The sequence below is a fragment of the Dermacentor albipictus genome, unplaced genomic scaffold (assembly GCF_038994185.2).
Source record: "Dermacentor albipictus isolate Rhodes 1998 colony unplaced genomic scaffold, USDA_Dalb.pri_finalv2 scaffold_11, whole genome shotgun sequence".
Lineage (NCBI taxonomy): Eukaryota > Metazoa > Arthropoda > Arachnida > Ixodida > Ixodidae > Dermacentor > Dermacentor albipictus.
Window position 1 is genome coordinate 14,705,951 of NW_027225565.1, and position 19,158 is coordinate 14,725,108.

The window sequence follows — 19,158 nt, forward strand, 5'->3', positions numbered from 1 at the left end:
AATGGGGTATAGTTGGTGCACCATGCCTTGATATTAGACGTGCTGTTTTATCCACACACAAATGCACGTAAATGCAAGGTACACATACGTTTGTGTTTACTTGTTACTGTGTGCATCAAATGAACAGCACAACTTATACAACAAGACATAAAGACAAATAATTTTTTCGTACCAGTCTAATTCCTATTAGCTACGCAGCGATTTTTTTTTCTCACATGCAGCAACTCAACTCCATGCATAAGTTAAGCTGATGTTGCTAATTTATACTATAGGCATGGGTGTTAGGTCCAGAATATGATAAAATAAAGAAGTGACCATGTGTATGGGCCTAAAATTGATGGTTTGACAACATATTATCTGGCTGGGTAGTAAATTTGTGTCAAAAAAGAAAAATTCAGCACACTGTCAAAGCAGTGTGGCTAACATAATGTAGGGATCAGACAATCTGCTGGCAGAGTCACTTGAAAATTTTGCCAGCAGTTCGTCCTCATTCGCTGGCTTTGATCACATAACTAATGCTGACATAATTGTGAAAATTTGTGTTCAGGATAAACTCGTGGCAGCCAATAGGCAGGTTTTATATTGTGATAGCAGTTGACTTCTCAGGGCAATGCACTGTGGCCATTACCATGCTAAAGAACGACAAGAGGCGAGGCACCCCTTTCCATAGTCTGACAGTGCAGCTGAAAACGGTTCAGTTAATGAGTGGAACCGTGGCCTGTGCAAAATGAAGATCAGCGAGACAGCCACTTATATCGTCCAACATCCTACACCCATGAATGATGGCTAGCTGTAAGCTTACAGATAGATGAAAGTGCACCGGAAAAACATCTAATGGTCATACTTTGCAGGCCCAAGTCAGTTTAATGCACACTATTTGCTAATGACTGTTGGCAGAATGAACACGAGGAAAGAAAAATAAAGCACTTATCAGGCACATAATGCTGGTACTTGTGCATTGTTCGCTTTAAACTGAAGGCTCCTGCCAAGACAGCTGACTCGAAGTATAATCAAATAGGGTGGATATACAAAGTAACGGCAAACTTTCGCTTACCCAATTCTGCCTGCATTAGTAATGTGACCATAGCTAGCCAGTGAGGAAGAATTCTAGGCAAAATTTCTTTCATGCAGTTCTGCTGGCTGCTGGCAGAATGTTATATAATACCGTACCTGTGACACTTACTTACTTGCTACTTGTTATCACTTGTCTTACGTGTTCATTTTTACCTTCATATTGCTTTTTGTCAGCAAACGTAAAATTGTTACTTAGTAAGAAGGAAGTATCCAGTTCTTACCTATAACATATTCATCTACCTTGCCACTGATGTCTTCACAAACAGACTCTTTGCTTAGTCACCAGTCAAAAACAAGCAGCTCGGATTTTTGGCTATGTAAGCTGCTTGCATCACAATATATAAAGCAATTCTAAAATCTAGAAATTGTTGCTATTCACATGCACCAATGTCCACATGATAAAAAGCAAGGCTGCCCGAAATGTTCATTCATGACATTAGTGCTGTCAGGCGTGTCCCATTTCCGGAGAGCGCTACGTTCAGGACGACGTCATCTGGCTGTTTTTCGACCAGATGATGTTCCTGCGCTACACAATGGAGTGTAGACCGCAAGTGATCTTGAAGTTTCCATCTTAAGCGGCGGGTTAAAAATAAACACGGCATTCTAGTGCTTTCCCTTTACTACGTTGACCGGAGATGCCGTATGTTTGTATTATAGCTGGAAATATGCACCGCACTTATGGGAATCGACTAAAATTGTGCTTACACAAGTAAATCGACACACAGTGTGCATTATATTCAGCTTTGTCTATTTGGCGATAAAATATTTGTGCAGAATCGCTGCTCCGATTATCGCATATTTCGTTAAATGTGATCCGGTAAGGGGACATACAAGCAGTACAAGGATAGCTTTGTATATTTATTTATTTAGGTACCCACAAATCCAGTCTGGCTTTGCAGTGGGGAGCAGAGAAAGCAGAAATACAGGTACAAAATAACAAGTAAAATAGCACACAAAAACCTAACAATAAAGCATAAGACAGAAGTACAGAGAATATCACATACAAATTAGCAGGACGAATAAAAAGAAAAGGGCGTGCATGATGCACACACAAAAACAAAACACAAAAGATGCAAGTAGTTTCTTTTGATTCTGTGCACTGATCCCAGAAGGCAGTATGCAAGTCAATGGCCAGTATTTAACCGAGTATTGAATGTTGCTCTATTCACGTGTGTCTTGGTCACCGCAATGAACAGCTTTAATTTTGCATTTTGTTGCGTGCCAGCAGTGTGCAAATCGGTGCTTCATTACAGACCCTCAAATATTACCTAGCTTGCTTAGGGATTCATTCAGCGTCATCATGCTGTAGGAATAAATGCACCATAGTACTGACGACATTGTCAGCTGTGTAATTGATAATTATTTTTGTGTCTGCTCAGCAGTGTCCTTACCTAATTATCAGCCTGCGGTTATTCTGCAGATCCCAGGTGCTGTAGTTACTGGTTTAAGCGAAGCTTTCACAATGTTTGTGGAGAACGCTGTTCCTCCTTAGCAAAATTTCCAAGGAAAGACTAGATGATCCAGTTAAACACATTCACACTGTGCACAAAAGGATCATTGAAATTTTACATGCCAAAACCACGATCTAGTTACATTATTATAATTAGTATTTGCATTACGTCCAGTACTGGTCACTCGTGCAAGACAGTGGCCAGTAGTCAGCTGGGATGACAATGGTTCAACGACTACATTAACATCAGTATGAGGCATTCAGTAAGAGCTATTTGGCAAGACAGTAGGAGCAGCGTGGGAAAGTCCAGAGAAGAGGCAAAAAAAGCTTGGCTTTAAGAAACCTTCTGGAAGGGTTTGCTAGCTAAGATCAGCTTTACTGGGCCAAAACACCCTTTACAAGGCAGATGGCAAGATGACAAACATTATTTTATGTAACTTCCTAAATACAAACAACAAATGCACTGACTACTACGTACACAGCTTCACACTGTGTTTAGACGTACATTCAGTTAAGAAAAACAGTTTAGAATGAGATGAAGTTTACAAACAAGTGAAAGGAAAACAAAGTTACAAGCCAAGAACGTTTCAAGTAGAAAAACAGGAGAGAGCCTTGTGCTAAAGCAAGACCTAACAATACTACTACTATATGTTCAGAAAGTGCAAGTGTAGGTCGTTCAACATGAAATATATTAGGTGGTTTAACTGATTAAATGTAGTAGAATGCTTGCTGCTAATTATTTCAAAACTGAAACATTCCAAATATCATGCACTGTTTTGAGTAGAAGTTATCACTAGGCTTTAGGCATGCAGATCTCATAAGAATTGCTTAAATGCATCACAAGCAAAAACAGAAAAAGATACAAAAGCTACACTTTAGCGCATGCAGAACCTGTTCATTCTGGTTGTGTAGGCAAGCCACTTTTGTCCCTACAAAACTGACTCAGAGCTTCGGTGTTCTTTAATAAAATCACACACCAAAACAAATGTGGACTGATTTGAGCCTTCATATATTTTTGCATTCAGACTGGCCATTATTTACACATTGGCAATATGTGCAAACCTTATTACGCTCACACGCAGGGTGTCCGCCAACCTTCCACCAGTGCCCCCATCGAGTGAAGAGGGAAGTGCTGCAGACATCTTAACAAAGAATGTGCCAGTTTTTCGATCTGGCAACACTTGAAGTGCCATCACCATCAAGTGTAGAGTCAGAAGCGCCAGCATCGACTCTGTCTTCGATGTTGCATGAGTCTGTGGAGTCTCAGGACATTTTGGAATCTCTTGAATCACCTATGTTTCCAGAAGTTCTGGTTCCCGAGGCTTCTGAGGCACACCACAGCAGGCCGCAGTCACAAGCATCGCTAGCTTCAGCAGGCAGTCGCAGGCTGGATACGTTGGGAAGCATTGCTTCCGAAGCAACGTCAAGAGGGAGGAAAAGGAAAAAGAAAGATGAGAGTCAGTTAATATTAGTGGAATTAGGCAATGTTTCAAGTGAAATCAAAAGATGCAAACCACAGGATGACCTCAAACTTTTGCCATCTCTCTGCTCAAACACATGAGAGAGGTCAGTGAGGATAAGCATCTCGATACGAAAATTTAATTGATGCAAGTAGTAAAGTAATTTAAAGATTAATGTTTTTTAATGTATACTTTTTGTAAAATAAAGCCAAGAGATAACGAAACAAAAGGAAATCATTGACGAATTTAATTACTTTATATCGAAATGGAGAAATAAGGAGGAAAATGAAAGTATATGAAAAGGTAACTTCCCATTGATGGGAGACGAACCCACAACCTTTGAATTCTGCTTGCATTGCTTTACCAGTAGAGCTGCAGCAATGACTATCACTCTGCAAACTTTCTTGAGCCTGTATGTGCATGTACTAGATCTCACCCTGGTGCCCAGTGTTACTCGTGCAAGAGCACTCGAAGAGCCTAAACTAGTACACATAAACATTCTAAGAAATAGATGGTGGAATAGCCTCCAGCTCAATTGGTTTTCGGTTTAGCTCCCACTAGTGGCAAGTTATATTTTGTCCACTTTCATTTCCCTTCTCCTTGTGATGTCAACATTACAAATAAAATGACAGTTATTTTCCTTTATACTTTCTATACGTTTCCTTGTCTGTTGTTGACATATCAAAGCCCCTCAGCTCTTCTCTTTTGTTCATTTTACATTGTGTTGTATCCATATTTTTGTGCGGTATTATTCAAGAATTTCATAAAGTTGATATCTAAGGGCCTGGTTGGTTGGCCATTGCTGCTGTAGAGATGTGTGAACATGTTTTAGCAACACACCTACGATAGAGAAAGAAGCACTGACTTGCAACTAAAGGTTTGTTGTTGCAAGACAGGTGCTTATCGCTTTCATCTGTCTTTGCTCATTCATGCTGTCTTGCAGCAATGAACCTTTTTGTGTTCACCACCTGTGCATGTAGAGTTTGTGCATGCATCTAGAGATGCCTGTACATGCCTATTAATAAAAAGAAATGTAATGAACCTTCAACCAGCCCCCATTGAAAATTTTTGTTATATGCTGCAAGTTGTAAAGCCTGTCGGGGCGTTCTAGCAGCTCAAGTATTTTTCAAATTGTTTTATTATTATTACAAGAGGTAGCAGAAAGGGAAAAGTCTCGCCACCACATAGCCAGCAGGCAAGATTCACTGCCAACATAGACAACCTCTACCTCTCCCACAACTATCATCCACAAGTCACATTCCTTGCATTCTTTTTTTTTTTTGGTGTTCCATGGCTCAGTTCCAGAGTTGGTTTTGCATGTTCTGCATTGGATGTTTGGCCAAAGTCTTTGTACGTAATCAGTGAGACTGAAGGCAGTGCGTAAATGAGACATGTATACGTATGACCCTGCTTCTCTGGCAGGAAGCAGGGCTACCTGACGGGAGCCGTGAACAGCATGTGAGCTTTAAAAAATTTCTTAAGCTGAAAAAAATGTAAGGAATTTCTGCGGCTGTCGTGCTGTTCTGCAGTTGTTTAATACTTTGCAGGCACGATCGCCACTATACGACTTACACACCACTGCAGAGTCTAGCCGCCTCAATCCCACACGTCTTGCCCGAATGCCAAGTAGCTTGAATGCAAGTTGAAAAAAATTAGTACCCATGTCTCAATTGTTTGCATACTAATTATGATGACATGACTTTTCTTGACAATGATCTGCATGGCTGTGAGGCCCTTCTTGAGTGACATACGATCAAAATTCATTTGTGTAGGTTAGCTACTACCTTTGTTTAATACTACATGTACAATCATTCCTCAAAGTATGTTTCACAGGTTGCACAAGGTCAAAAGCAATGAGGTAGCTTTTGTGTGATCCCATTCGATGGCATTTTTTGTTAGCTAACTGCTAGCCATAGTTAGGCATAACTGCTACACTGGTGATGCACTAAGTTGAAACTTTGTCTCTGTGATCATGTGATCTTTTTTTTTCTGGTATTTCCTTTCACGCGCATTGTCAGTACCTTCATTACTATTTCTTGTTTTGTATCAGCATTTTGTGTCCCATTTTTTTATTTGTTTATGAGGTTATTAATATTTAGTTGTGTATAATGAACTAGATTATGTATTAGTATTTCTTATGCACGCTCATTGTCAGTCATTTCATTCTTTTGTTGTGCTTCAATGTTTTGTGACCCCTTCGTGATTTGGCTGCCAAAAGGTGGCGGGTAGTATTGTGTAAATAAAATAAATGATACATTAAATGACAAAGAAACAGTGTTCTTCTGTATTCCTGCAATCGCACATTATTACTCTAGGGGCAACTATCCTTTACAAACCTCAATGCTACAGAAAGTCGTTCTCCAGGCTCCAGGGGTTTCTCGAATGTGGTGCTGCCGTGTGAGGTCCTCTGCGACAAAGCTGAATAGCTTGTCAAAGAGCTGTGGTGTCTTGCGAAAGAACTAGTAGAAAAATCCGTGGTCATCCTGACGTATCCGTTGCATCTGTAAAAAATTGTGCATTATTACCTGGCAGAAGGACCGTACCCTGCCTGCATACACTCGCAGGTACCGGGAGCTGTACACTTTTCACTGACACACACGCATAGCCACTAGCCATGATTAACTTTACCCCCTGCTTTGTTTATATGCTTGAATACAAACAGTGTGTCGGCAAAACAGGAGAGCCAGTCAACGGTATATTAAAGAAAAATCGTGCGGCCACTGCCAAGAAACTTCCAAAATTAGTTGCACAGCATTTAAACCTGTCAGGTCACAATTTAATTACATTACACTTCATATTCTACAGTCGCACTTCTATGAGACAGAAAATTTAGGAAATTGTATCTCATCCACAAGATTCATATACGACAACCAACACGTGCAAAAAGGTGTTCTTGAATCTATGCACTATACTAATGGCACAAATATAACTAGCAGTCCTTAACTTTTTGTAGGGGTGTGCTAATACTGAAAAGTAGATTTAGAATAGAATATCGAATGAAACGAAGAAAAAATAAGCTGCATGGATATCAAATAAAATATCGAATAGCAGAAAATGTATTACAAAACCTAATCCTTACAAATTTAGTGCAAGAGGATGCTACACAAGATCTGTATAAACAGTATGGTCTACTGTTAATAATGAAGGAAGCCCCAAATTAGTATTACAGATCGTCTGTTAAATGGAATCAAGTGCTTCTTCCCCTCTGAAGCTGAAGAATTAGTGACGGTATGTTGTACTGCATACACGGGTTAGACAGACGGCTGTTGAAACGTCGTGAGGTGTCGTCACCACGTATCCAATGTACGATCTGTGTGCTTCCGGCGGCTAATCAGCCCGATCTTCGCCTATGCTTTCGCACTTTCCAAACTACACCCTGCGCTTGTCGTTCCCTCTGTTCGCGTACGTCACGTTATCGTTTCGATCGGTGCCGTCAACCTGGACGAACCTTGTACCGACGACGCGTTGCTGTTTTGCGAATTGGGCGTTCGCGCGCTGCGAGTACGATCCCCGCATTGCTACTTTAACCCTTTCACTTATGTCTCCTATATGCGCGCACTTAAAAACGCTGATAAGTAATTGCTGTCCCGACGAAGATAAGTCCCCATGTCCAAACACTGGCTCCTAGTTCTATCACTGTAGATCATCGAAAGGAAAGAAGTTACTCACAGCCGTAAAGTCCTCCTCATTTACGCAGTTGAAAGACTGGCCGGACCCTCCAACGTCGCCGCAGACGCTTTCTGCGCTCTCGCCGCCTTTGCAAGAGCAGCCGCAGCAAAAGCTTCTTTCTCATGTGGTACATTGCGGGAAGAGAACGCTGATGCCGGCGAAGCAAGCGGCTAAGCAAATGCTCGACAGCAACGTCGTGTGTGGTCGCGCGCAGATGTCAGCGTGTCGGCTGTAGTCGTGAGCACGGTGGTCGTGAGCAAGCAGACGCTATCACGCGTGATGTTGATCATTGATGTAACTTTTCTTGTCATAAAGATGTGCAGATAAAAACGGCGTGCATTTATCAACTTAAAAACAATGTACTAGCTCTAACATTGATAAATTAAATAAAACTGGCTGGCCATAATGAAATTAAGGATAAACTTTTCTCAAGGTCAAAGACGAACGTTTCCCCATCGCTGGTCTGTCAACCCTGTGCTACACGCAGCAAAGCGCGCACGTGTGCGCGTATCGTGTGGCTGGACGCCCTTCCCTTCATCAGCCACGTACCATAAACGTTCACGATGTTTTATATTAAAGGTTCTGTGTTAGCTAATAATGCCTATCAGTGGCTTTTAAATAAAAAGCATTTCTTTTTTATTTCGTGACGCATTCTTCATAAATCTCGCAACCTTACTTGCCCTTCTATTTAAGTGAAAATAAGCCTGTAGAATGAAAGTTCGGCATCCTAGGGTGTCGTGAATTACCAATTTCACATGTGCTTACAGTGCGCAGCCCATTCGGTCGCGGGATTAACCAGATTAACTTACTTAATATCCCGGATGGTGTTAAAGTCGAGCCTCTGTTTTCGCCTTGTGAGCGGCAGCCAAGAGCCCTTGGGCCCCGGCGGCGCTTTGAGCAATCCGGATGAGTGAGTCTTCTACGTGCGGATTGAAGAGCAGCAGTGCGCCCCCCCACTGCTCCACAGACTTGATTTCTTCATGTTGGACGTCACTACGTTTCAGGGGGCACTCATTATATAGAAGAGTGCGACATGGACGACTGCTTTTCACAATTACGATCATTATCGTCTGTAGTCCCTCTTAATGTGCAGTAGTTTCATGCCCTAGGAGTTTAGTTGGTAGAAGCCACTTTAGATTTCTGCCAACGCAGACGAAATCTTGTGCTATCGCGACTCCTACAGTTTTGAATATTTTTAATGCGGCAGTATTAAATGTCCCATGAGGCTGAAAAGCCGACGTTCTAGGCAATGAGTGGTATCAAATATCATCATCAGTGACGTCATCAGCGTGTTCTATGACGTCAGTAGAAATACAGAATTTGTTAGAACAGGGGCGCTATTCTGGACATTCCGCCATTTTCTTCGATGCGTGACGTAGGCGCGACGCAAACAAAATGGCGCTGGTAGCCCGGTTTTGCTTACGTAACGTGACGCCGACTTGACGTTTCGCCTAAGAAACTGAAATGAAGGCACTGAATGTAGCGTTATCGGTAAAGCAAAACAGTTTTCCTCCGCAGTAAAAATAAAGCAGCTATCTCAAAGCGTATGATTATTCTGTCGAAAACGCTTCTCGCTTCCGTCGTCTGCTGCGTACAAGCCGTCGTCTGCTTCAGTAGCTCGGATGCGTGTCCCTGGAAAATGGAATGAGTCATCGCATGTTTGCGCCAACGCGCTTGTTTTCTTTCTTGAGACAACATACGCGACCTACCAGTGGTGATGCGCGCACGTTCTAGGCCACGTTATCGCTATTTCGTGAAACGCAAGTGACTCAGCCCGACTCGGCTGGCTTAGAAACGGCCGAATATCACCGATAGCGTTGCGCGCGCCAGAGATATCCACTAGAGCGACGCAAGCGCCGGCGCTGCCATCTCTTGTTCATTTCGCTGGTTACTCGCACCGCGGGAGGAAACTTCAAGGCGCCGCCTTGCGTACATTTCTTTTTGTAAGTTAGAAAAAGGCCGTTGTCATAACTTTTGATTGTGCGAAAAGGCATTAATCTCGATTACAATACAAATGCAGCAGTGAAAAGTGGACAACATTGCTGAAAGTTTGCTATATTTAACCAATATTATTTCGTATAAACGCGTTCTTTTAAAAAACGATGGCCCAAAACACAAATGCCAACACCACCCGAGAGCGATGCAAATACTATGAGCACGCGTTATGAACAAAAGATTTTCGTGGCGCCAAATGACGGGGAAAATGTGGCGATACGCATTCCTCTCGGCTGCCATTGCATATGGCTTCCCATTAGCATAATTCGCGCGGCTCGTCGCAGCAAAAATTATGGCGGAAAATCTCAGCAATGGCGGCCCTGCGCAACGTCACACATCGTCAAAATGACGTTTACGAAACAGCCCTTCCTGTGACGCTCCTCATGAGATATTCCTTCAGCCAATCAGCAAGCTGGCATGGCGCATATCTTGAATCGCCACCACATATTCGCGCAATTGCAGATGCATTGCACTGGCTTCTGCACGCTACCGCTCACATTCTTTTTGAAGCGCTAACATCACAATATATCTGCCAAGGACCAAAAAAATGTATTAGTCCATAAAATTTGCAGCTCCACGTCACGTTTCGTCATCTTGATGAAAACGCAAAATTGCATTTTGCAATACTTCCGCTTCCCGGCACAAATTTCAAAACACGTGACCTTTTGACAGCCAATCAGAGAGTAAACATGGCGGATAATGGCGGCCGTGCAGCCGCCATGCGTGTCCAGAATAGAGCCCCAGGTTAGAGTGAGGTGGCTTATGGCATCTTCGGCAGCCGTTTGGTAGCGCTCTAGGCTGCGCGCGAGAGCGGCGTTGACTTCGGCTGGTTTGAAAGAGGGTGCCCGGTCAGCGTTCGGCCGAAGCTGGTTCTTTTCGATCGCTCTCCTCCTTCTTCGAGCGCTCTGAGGCACTCCGAACCATGTCGTCGGAGCAGTCGCCGAGGTTGAGAGCGTTTCCAGCGACGTCATCACAGCACAGCGTCGCCGTTGTTGGCGACGGTCCACCGTAACCTTGGCAACCTAGGCCACTGCATGCTCAATGAACGCTCGTGGCACGGGCGGTTTTCCCGGCAGCGGCAGAAGATTTGGATTGGCGAAACATCTCCCGTTGGCAGTTGCCGCGGTTTGGCATCTGCCATTTCCTGCCATTTCATCCTCCGAGAACGTCACACGTTCGGCTTGCGCGCTTGACCTCTACTTCTGAATTTGTGGAACGCAGTATCTGGCCGACTCCGCTGAAGTGAATTAAAGCTGTGAACAAAGGTAAACTAAAGTGGTTTAGGGTGGATCGAAGTGGATTAATGTTGGTACAAGTTAGAGCAAGGTGGATTACAGGATATAAGCTCGGAACAAATTAGACCAGGCCGGATTAAGGTAGATTACAGCGGATTAAGAATGATACAAATAAGAGCGGGCTATGTTAAGGTGGATTAAGGTTGGTACAAATTAGAGCAAGGTGGATAAAGGTGAAGAGCATGAAAATGCATCAAAATGGATTAAAGTGGATTAACGTTGATTAAACTTCGTACAAGTTAGAGACGTATGTCTTGACGCACGTAACTATTATGGTGTTCCCTAAACTCCCCCACAATAGAACCACCTTAAAAATTGCAGTAACAACTTCTGAAACAAACGATACATGCACGAAGCAGAAACGACTTCTGTGATAGGACTTGTCTATAAGGGTACTCGCGATCGGGAACACTTCTGCGCAGTTCACTTCTGAGCACACGCACATCGCGTAGAACGAGCACTTCTACACCCAGCAACACTGCGACACATCGCACATATATATCACGATTTGTAGCTTGCGAACACACTTCATAACAGCAAGTACACAGCTCGAACGTTGCGGTCACCACGGCGCATCGCTGCCAGCGAAACGGCTCATGGCTGTTTCACATGCTGCGATTGGAACGACGAAAATCGGTGCAGTCGCACGCGTCGCAATGCGATTTGCGTCGCACCGGAAGTGCGATTTCTGTCGTTTGCAATGAAAATCGCAGTCGCAGTGCTGACCCCCCGATTTTCGGCTGCGACCAACCGGTTGGTCGCACAGTCGCAGTGATCGCTGCGATATGCGCGGAGAGCTGTCGTGGAGGTTTGTTTTGGAAAATGGCGTCTCAGAGACGTGGATTGTCGAATTCGGTACGTACGCGAAGAGATAATAAAAAAACTTGTACCGCAGATTACGTTCTCCCATTTCTACGCGTTCGGTGACACGCTACACAGCAAATGAAGTGCACTTTCACGTTTGCTTCGTACGCCTTTTCAGAGTTGCCACGAGACGACATGGCCTTCTGGGGTCATCACTATTTTGTTGAATAGCACACAAAAATCGCGCGTACTGAGCAGCTTAAATAATTTCAACCCCGGCAAGGGCAAATGACAACACAGCAAAGTACCCGAAGTTTTAACTGTGTGCTGAACCGTTCAGTTGCATTTTCTTGTCGGTTTTCAGACGTGAATTTCCCTATGCATCTTGAAAGGTTATCTTACTCGACTTATTAACTTTGACAGAGCAAAAAGTGTAGGCTATCGTAATGAATTTTTTACGATAGCATTAAATCCGTGGCTTGAATAAACAGCGTCGTTAATTTGTTTTCGAATATTACACGCACGTTAATTGCACCTCTTTTCTGGAGAATTTTTTTCCTCTTGCACAGAAACCAACAAACATTGAATATGTCGTGGACTTTGTATCTTTACCGCACCGGTATTAATGTTTGTTTTGAAAGGTAATTAACTCTACAGCTAGTAAATTAAGTAAATTATTTGCTTGCTGTAGTGGCGCAGTGACAACGTACCCTCCTACACCGTCATGTAAAACTCGCGCAACAATGCGAAAAGCAGGCAAACAGCCTGTCCTTGTGGGGATAAAACAGTAGAAAACGACACGTTAAAGAAAGGTAAATCAAAACTGCACTGAAGTCAGCCAGTTGCATCCCTTCCTGTGAAACTTAGAGTTTTTTAAGTACAAGCAGTTCTTGCACGTTCACAGCTGATCAAGTGTGCAGAAACATTCATGCTTTACATGTTTCTATTAACAGTTTCTAATGTGATCACATTTATTAGCGTGTAAACCCATATAACGATATGCGCTGTGATTATTATCTTTATAAGTAATGAAATACCATGCTACTTGCAAGAACATATCACTCGGGGATTTTAGAACAAATTTGTGCATTTCAACTACACACAATAGGTGGTTTATTCAATAAAGGACCACAAACTGCTTTTTTGCAATGGCAAACTTATGCCAAGTTTTACCTACATAACAGGAAAGAAAAAAAAGATCTATAGACAAAAATATTGTTCTTCTATTTATTCACCTAGCTGCCACTGTGGCTATGGCATTTTGCTGCTAACACAAGGCGAGGGGTTGAATTGCAGCCATGGAAGTCGCATTTCGATGGGAGTCATAGGTAAAAAAAAGCCCTTAAACTTCCAACTACTATTGCATAGGGGGGCATGCTTATGCAATATCTAACACCAATCGAAAGCAAAGGGCACACTTGTAAAACAACCATCTTTCGTGATAATTCGAGTGCGTAAACATTAATTGCATCAATATGTATTGTTCAAGAGCACTGCACAAATAAGCATAATCAGGTATAATAAGTACTCCGTCAGAAAATTGGTTCTACAGATGTAAAAATGTCAAGACATGAATGCTCATACTACGTCGCACACAGCAAAGAAAACCTTTTTCAGTAGTTGTCCCTTCTGGCAGGTAACAGTGGGCCATAAGCAGCAGAAACTTGATTGCAGAGCATTGTGTGATACCGCTTATGAAAGAGTGAAGAGGCTTTTAACAGCAGTACCTCATGCTACTCTAATGAGAGGAACGATGAGCAAAAAAAAAATTGTGGTAGAGCACTTAAGTTAAACAGTAACTTTTTGAAAAGACAGAAAATTCCAGATGAGAGTTGGAGGTACATTTGGCCCACCCACACCAACAACACAGGCATTCTACAAGAAGTACTACAGTCTATAGTGTACTACAGTCTATGGGAAAGCTATCTTGAACAGAAATCCAAGAATGATGCGACAAGCTATCAACAACACTGCAGACTTTCTTGGCCAGTCTGGTCTCTTGCTTTCTGATAAGTCGGCTTACATCGATGTAGGAAAAAAGACTAGAATCAAGAACTACCCCAGATTGCACATTGTGCTCCACATAGCTGGATAGATATACCCGCAAGTCAACATCCACAAATCATCAGCTAGTGTAAGACCATGACGGCAGAGCCAGCACATGGGTGAAACAATTATGCCATGCGTGGACGCAAATTCTACACCTGGTGAAAAGAATAACCTTGAAATCATGGGGGGTGGACGAATGGATACTATGGAAAGTCGCAGATGCTGTGCTTGTGTCCAAGGTATTGTATGGTATGAATCACCAGCAGCGCACAAAAAAACAACTCATCGAATACAGGCATCGGATAATAACAGGTCTTTCCGACTTTGCCATGCTTGAAGACCTCTATGAGAAAGAGCAAACGAACAAGCACCTAGACAGAGTAGAGTTGTAGCCTGCAGCACAAATTCTTTGCCTCAAGAGCTCAGAAGCTGGCCCAAGATACTATGCCAGCTAGCATATGAGATGCAAAGACGACTACCCCTCCCTTCAGAAACAACCTCGGGAGCACCTGAACTTGAAAAACAACCGGCCTATACCGTGCAATATGGGGGCAAACAATTTGGCCAGGAGACTATATGCAACTGCCAAACACACAGAGGAGGTTGCTAATTGTGAAGATGCAAGCAAACATTAGGCACACATAGTACACTGATGTGGCAATAGCAGTGTAACAGTAGTATAACACTACATAAAATTAAACCCCATATAATTGAGTACCATTCCAGGTCATCCTACACCTAGAAAAGCTGAACTGAAAGCAGTCAAAGTAGCACTTCTATTGCAAATTACACCCTGCAGAACACCCTGCACACCTGCATGGATTCACCAGAAACTGTCTGGGCCTGCACATCACATGAGATTGTCAGGAAAATCAGGAGATTGAGATGTGACTTGCAAGCACATGGCCAATAATTAAATTGCAGGATACATAGCCATGCAGATATTCCAGGACACAAGCGGGCTTATAAGCCCGACATAAGAACTGAAAACTGGGCTAGTTGGTGTGTATACATTATTAACTAAAGCGCAACAGATAGACAACGGACAAGAGCGAAGCACTCTGTGTGTTCAATTTGTTCTTGTCCATCATATTCCTGTTGCACTACAGTCAATGAATTCATGAGGCTGCACAGGAGAAGAAAGATACTTCCGCCCAAGGGCCAGATTTCACATCCAAATCAATGCGTGCGCATGCATGCACACACACAAATGTTGCAAGGGTGCATAGCATAAAGCGGTATCAACAGGATGACACTAGGGATGGATGAGAACTAACTTTCAACTAAGGTTCATTGTAAAAATGTGGCGAGTTATACAAATTACAAAAAAAAGATGCATCTTTGAAGGCTAGGTAAAAATTGGTGTTTATTGCAGGCAAACATAATTAAAAATGCTACAGAAAGAAAATACAGAAAAATTCCAAGTGCAGGAAAAAAATCATTACAATTGCCAATCCTGCATGCCAACACCTTTATAGAAACACTGTTCTTAGTCCAATAGACACACTGACAGCTTGCTTATGCAAGCACACTCTTCCAGTTCTATGGCATTGGAAAAAAATGAGTTTCTTGGAAGACAGCCACATGCGCACTTGGTGATCACAATGTTTTTTTCCCTGGACTTGTATATTCATATTTATTTTCTCCATTTCTTGTTCTTAAGTTTGGTTTCATCAAGTACTATTTTTTATCAGGTTTCACTGCTGTACTACTTTCTGGTAACCTTTATAAACCACTGCATTTTCACAATAAACCTTTTAATTAGAAGTTAGCGTACCCTGTTCTTACTGCTTCAAACTATAAATTCTTGCTACATTGGCCAAGTAAATGATTTTATAGGGTACACAGAAGCATCATAAGGGCCATTAAAGTGACTTATTGCAACCTAAAAAATTAAGAATAGCCTGGCTGCAAAGTGCACCAGAGTACACGTAGGACGAACAAGAAAACCGAGATGATCTAACAACCAAAAGTTTAATGTACATGCCGAGTAAATGCTGGCTGACAAGCAATAAACCGAACATACAAAAAAGAAGAAGCAAAAATTAATGTGTGTTTCCTGACAAGAAAGTAATCCATTTATAACGGAGGCCATGCTGACAAGATTCTCCCAGCATTTTTAGATCTACAGCTTCCATAATTTATCTAGGCAGCCGATCTCCACAGAATGCTAGCTTCTTCCTCTACAATGCACGCTCAGATGTGGAGAGTGCATTGTAGAGGAAGAAGCTAGCATTCTATGGAGATCGGCTGCCTAGAGAAATTATGGATGCTGTAGATGCAAATACACTGGGAGAATCTTGTGTCAGCATGGACGCTGTTACACTTTCAGAGATGGATGCGTTTCCTGTTGGGATCTGTATGGACACACATCAGTTTTTGCTTCTGCTTTTTGTGTAACTTCGATTTATTGCTAGCCAACCAGCATTTACTTGGCATGTTCAGTAAATTTTCATTTGTTAGTATGCCTCATGATCGTCTTGTTCTCTAGCAGAAAGGTGTTCATTCTTTTTACAGTGAAGCTGTATATGCCTAGGCGAAGCACCCGTGGTCCGATCACAAAAACCCTAGTGTGGGGGTATGAGCCATTGTTTAGGGGGTTGTGAGCCATTGCATTCGTCTTACATGACGGACGGAGAAATTTTTTGTTGGGTAGACATAGAAACGCTTATGCATTTAAAACATATACATTCATCTACGTATTATTGCAGGGAAAGGACACAGAGGGGGACAGGGTTAAGACAAGATCACGATGTCGCAATTATCTCGCAGCAGAAGTGTGGTATGCCATTGGCTATAGTGATGTCGCTTCTCTTTCGCAGCAGAGCGCGCATGCAGCAGTTTCTCTCCGACTTCCCAATAGGTTCAAAAATGTGTCCCTGTATTTAATTAAATAAAATGTGCAGCCGCAGTGTGTCACTTGCTAACTGCAGTGCATAACCGCGTCATAAATACTATGATCAACGCATTACATAACACAAATGCGGAACATAATTCAGAAAGACTGATGAGCCTGCTGGATTAATACAATGAACCATTCATTGCACCCTTCATGATGGTGGTTATGCGAAGCGCGATGTATGGCATTACAAATAAACAATCTGTTAAATCCAAGCCAAATGTGTGCATAACTTCATTAAGAAACACAGACGTAACCAATAATATAGAAATACTTTAATAAACCGTCGGAACTAACCCAGTGAAAAACACCGGGACCGCACATTTCAGCTTCGCTGGTTTACCATCAGTACATGGTGCATGGACCGTAATATTTTGTTATTGTTTGTTAAGCATTGTATATTGTTGTGCCAGTAAAACATGTTGGGCTAGTTGGTGCATCGTATTGGTGCTGCTTTTTTTGCTGTTTTTTTTCTTAATGTTGTGCCCTTCTTCCTTTTGTAACAACTTTTTTATTCCTCCTCACCTGATACTCCAACCTTGCAGCCTGCGAGGTATATGAATAAACAACTACATAAGCACATGTCATTAATTCATCTGCATACACCTCGCACCATTCCTTGCTCAACAAACGTTACTATGTTGATGTCTCGCAGTGTGCATCTACATTAACTGCCGTTTGCATTTCGGTATAGCTTGTGAACAGTGTAGTGCATAAAGATTACATGTCATTCAGGTTGTGACCTATGCAGTGCATAAGCAAGCCTTGCAAAAGATGACATGTTGGATTATTGAAAATAAGAAAAATTGTATATATCGCAGCCACTTTAACACCATTTAATTGACCACTTGACAAAAACTTCACTTCGCATGGATTCCTACATGTACACTGAATCTGCATTTTTTTTGCTTATTAATGTCTCGTTACTGCATGGCTACATTGTAGATTTGAAAACAAAGTTGAATGAATTTGTTTGTTGCAATATAAAAATATGCATAGATCACTGCGATTGCAACACCAGACCTTGATACAAACATGCACACTACAGGATGCAGAGAAATGCTCAGGACAAACCCCAGAATGTTTGCATCCTGATATTTATGAAAGTGAACAGTTTCATTCCATCGCTGTCAATGAGAGGGAGAAAGAAAACTTAATTGTGTTTGTGGAACAAAAACACATTGATAAGCTTAGAGATATAGTCATTGCTCAACACTTTCGAAATGAATAATTATAGCTTGCTACCGACATTGAAGCAGCCTTTCGACAGCAAGAAAAGGAATAAGTTTTTCCAGCTCTGAACATTGAATTGCAGAAAATGCAAGCTGGCATAAAATTCTGACAATATAGTCTGTTTAGGAATACCAAATTCGAATAAACACTGAGACTTGCATTAATTTGTACTTTCTCTGACTGAGCAATCTAGTTTGAAATGACTCCCATAAGCATGTCGTAACAATGTTTATCTAATACAGGTTAAATGCATGACTAGCTTAAGAAATCTGGATTGCTATAAATTACAGTGAAGAAACTATAATATCTAATAACATTAATAATACAATAATATTTATTTCCACAAAACAGGCTAATCGTGGGCGGCGTGCGAGGCTGAGCAGAAAGCTGAAAAACCCTATGGCAAGTGCGCCTGCAATGGGCCTACGATCCTGCATTATGGATAGCGCGTATTGATATAGACTTCTTGTTAGAAGTTCAGAGTATACTACCAGCGCGAGATACAGGACAACAAGGTGTACGAGAAGCGTGTCATTTAGAATGCTATGTTAGAACGTACAGGTTTCTACAAAAGTGACGGTAACTACTCAAAACATTTTATGCGTCGGCTTTTGCGCCTTTAGAAATATTTAGAGAGGACTCTCATATATATATTCACAGCACACGCATGGCGATGGACGAACCAGGCTAGCGCTAACGTTGAATTTCACAACACAATTTTCATTCCACGTTCAGGAATCGCACAGATCATTTGCGGCTTCGTTCAAGGGCACACTTGGGCTTCGGCTTGGTGCTTGTTGTTACGTTTGGCGCAAGAATATGGCTAGGAGCAGGCACCGCATATGCGCAATCACGAGCAATGTACACACATCGTTTCTCCAGAAGCTGACGCCGAGCACGGGTAGAGCGAGTATCTTGTTGGGCTGACACGACGACTTCGTGGCAGCCGAATTCTGAATACTGCATATGCGGTGAGGGTAGGTATATGAACTTGTCGATAGGTCATCTTGTAGATTGTTGTAGCGCAGGCAGAACGAAACGGTCATAGAAGGCAGATGAGACAACACACAGGGCTGAACTGGCTGAACCATCTGCGAACACCTGTTTACGTGCACCATGTCAACGAGCACATCATAATTGGATTTTTTCGCTCTTTCTGCGTATGCGCGAGGAGCAGTGGTTGCGAGAGAGAAATGTGGGGACTTTCAGCCCTTAAGACTGCTTAAGATT

General features: G+C 42.3%; 1 long non-coding RNA gene across 1 annotated transcript; it reads right to left on the reverse strand.

Annotated features, from left to right (window-relative positions):
* Positions 1-1,919: 1,919 nt before the first annotated feature.
* Positions 1,920-7,712, reverse strand: LOC139051241 (uncharacterized). The gene is made up of 3 exons (XR_011509282.1): positions 7,654-7,712; positions 6,321-6,485; positions 1,920-3,933 (listed from the first exon to the last, which is right to left on the reverse strand). It is a non-coding gene; the product is annotated as an uncharacterized lncRNA (long non-coding RNA).
* Positions 7,713-19,158: the final 11,446 nt, after the last annotated feature.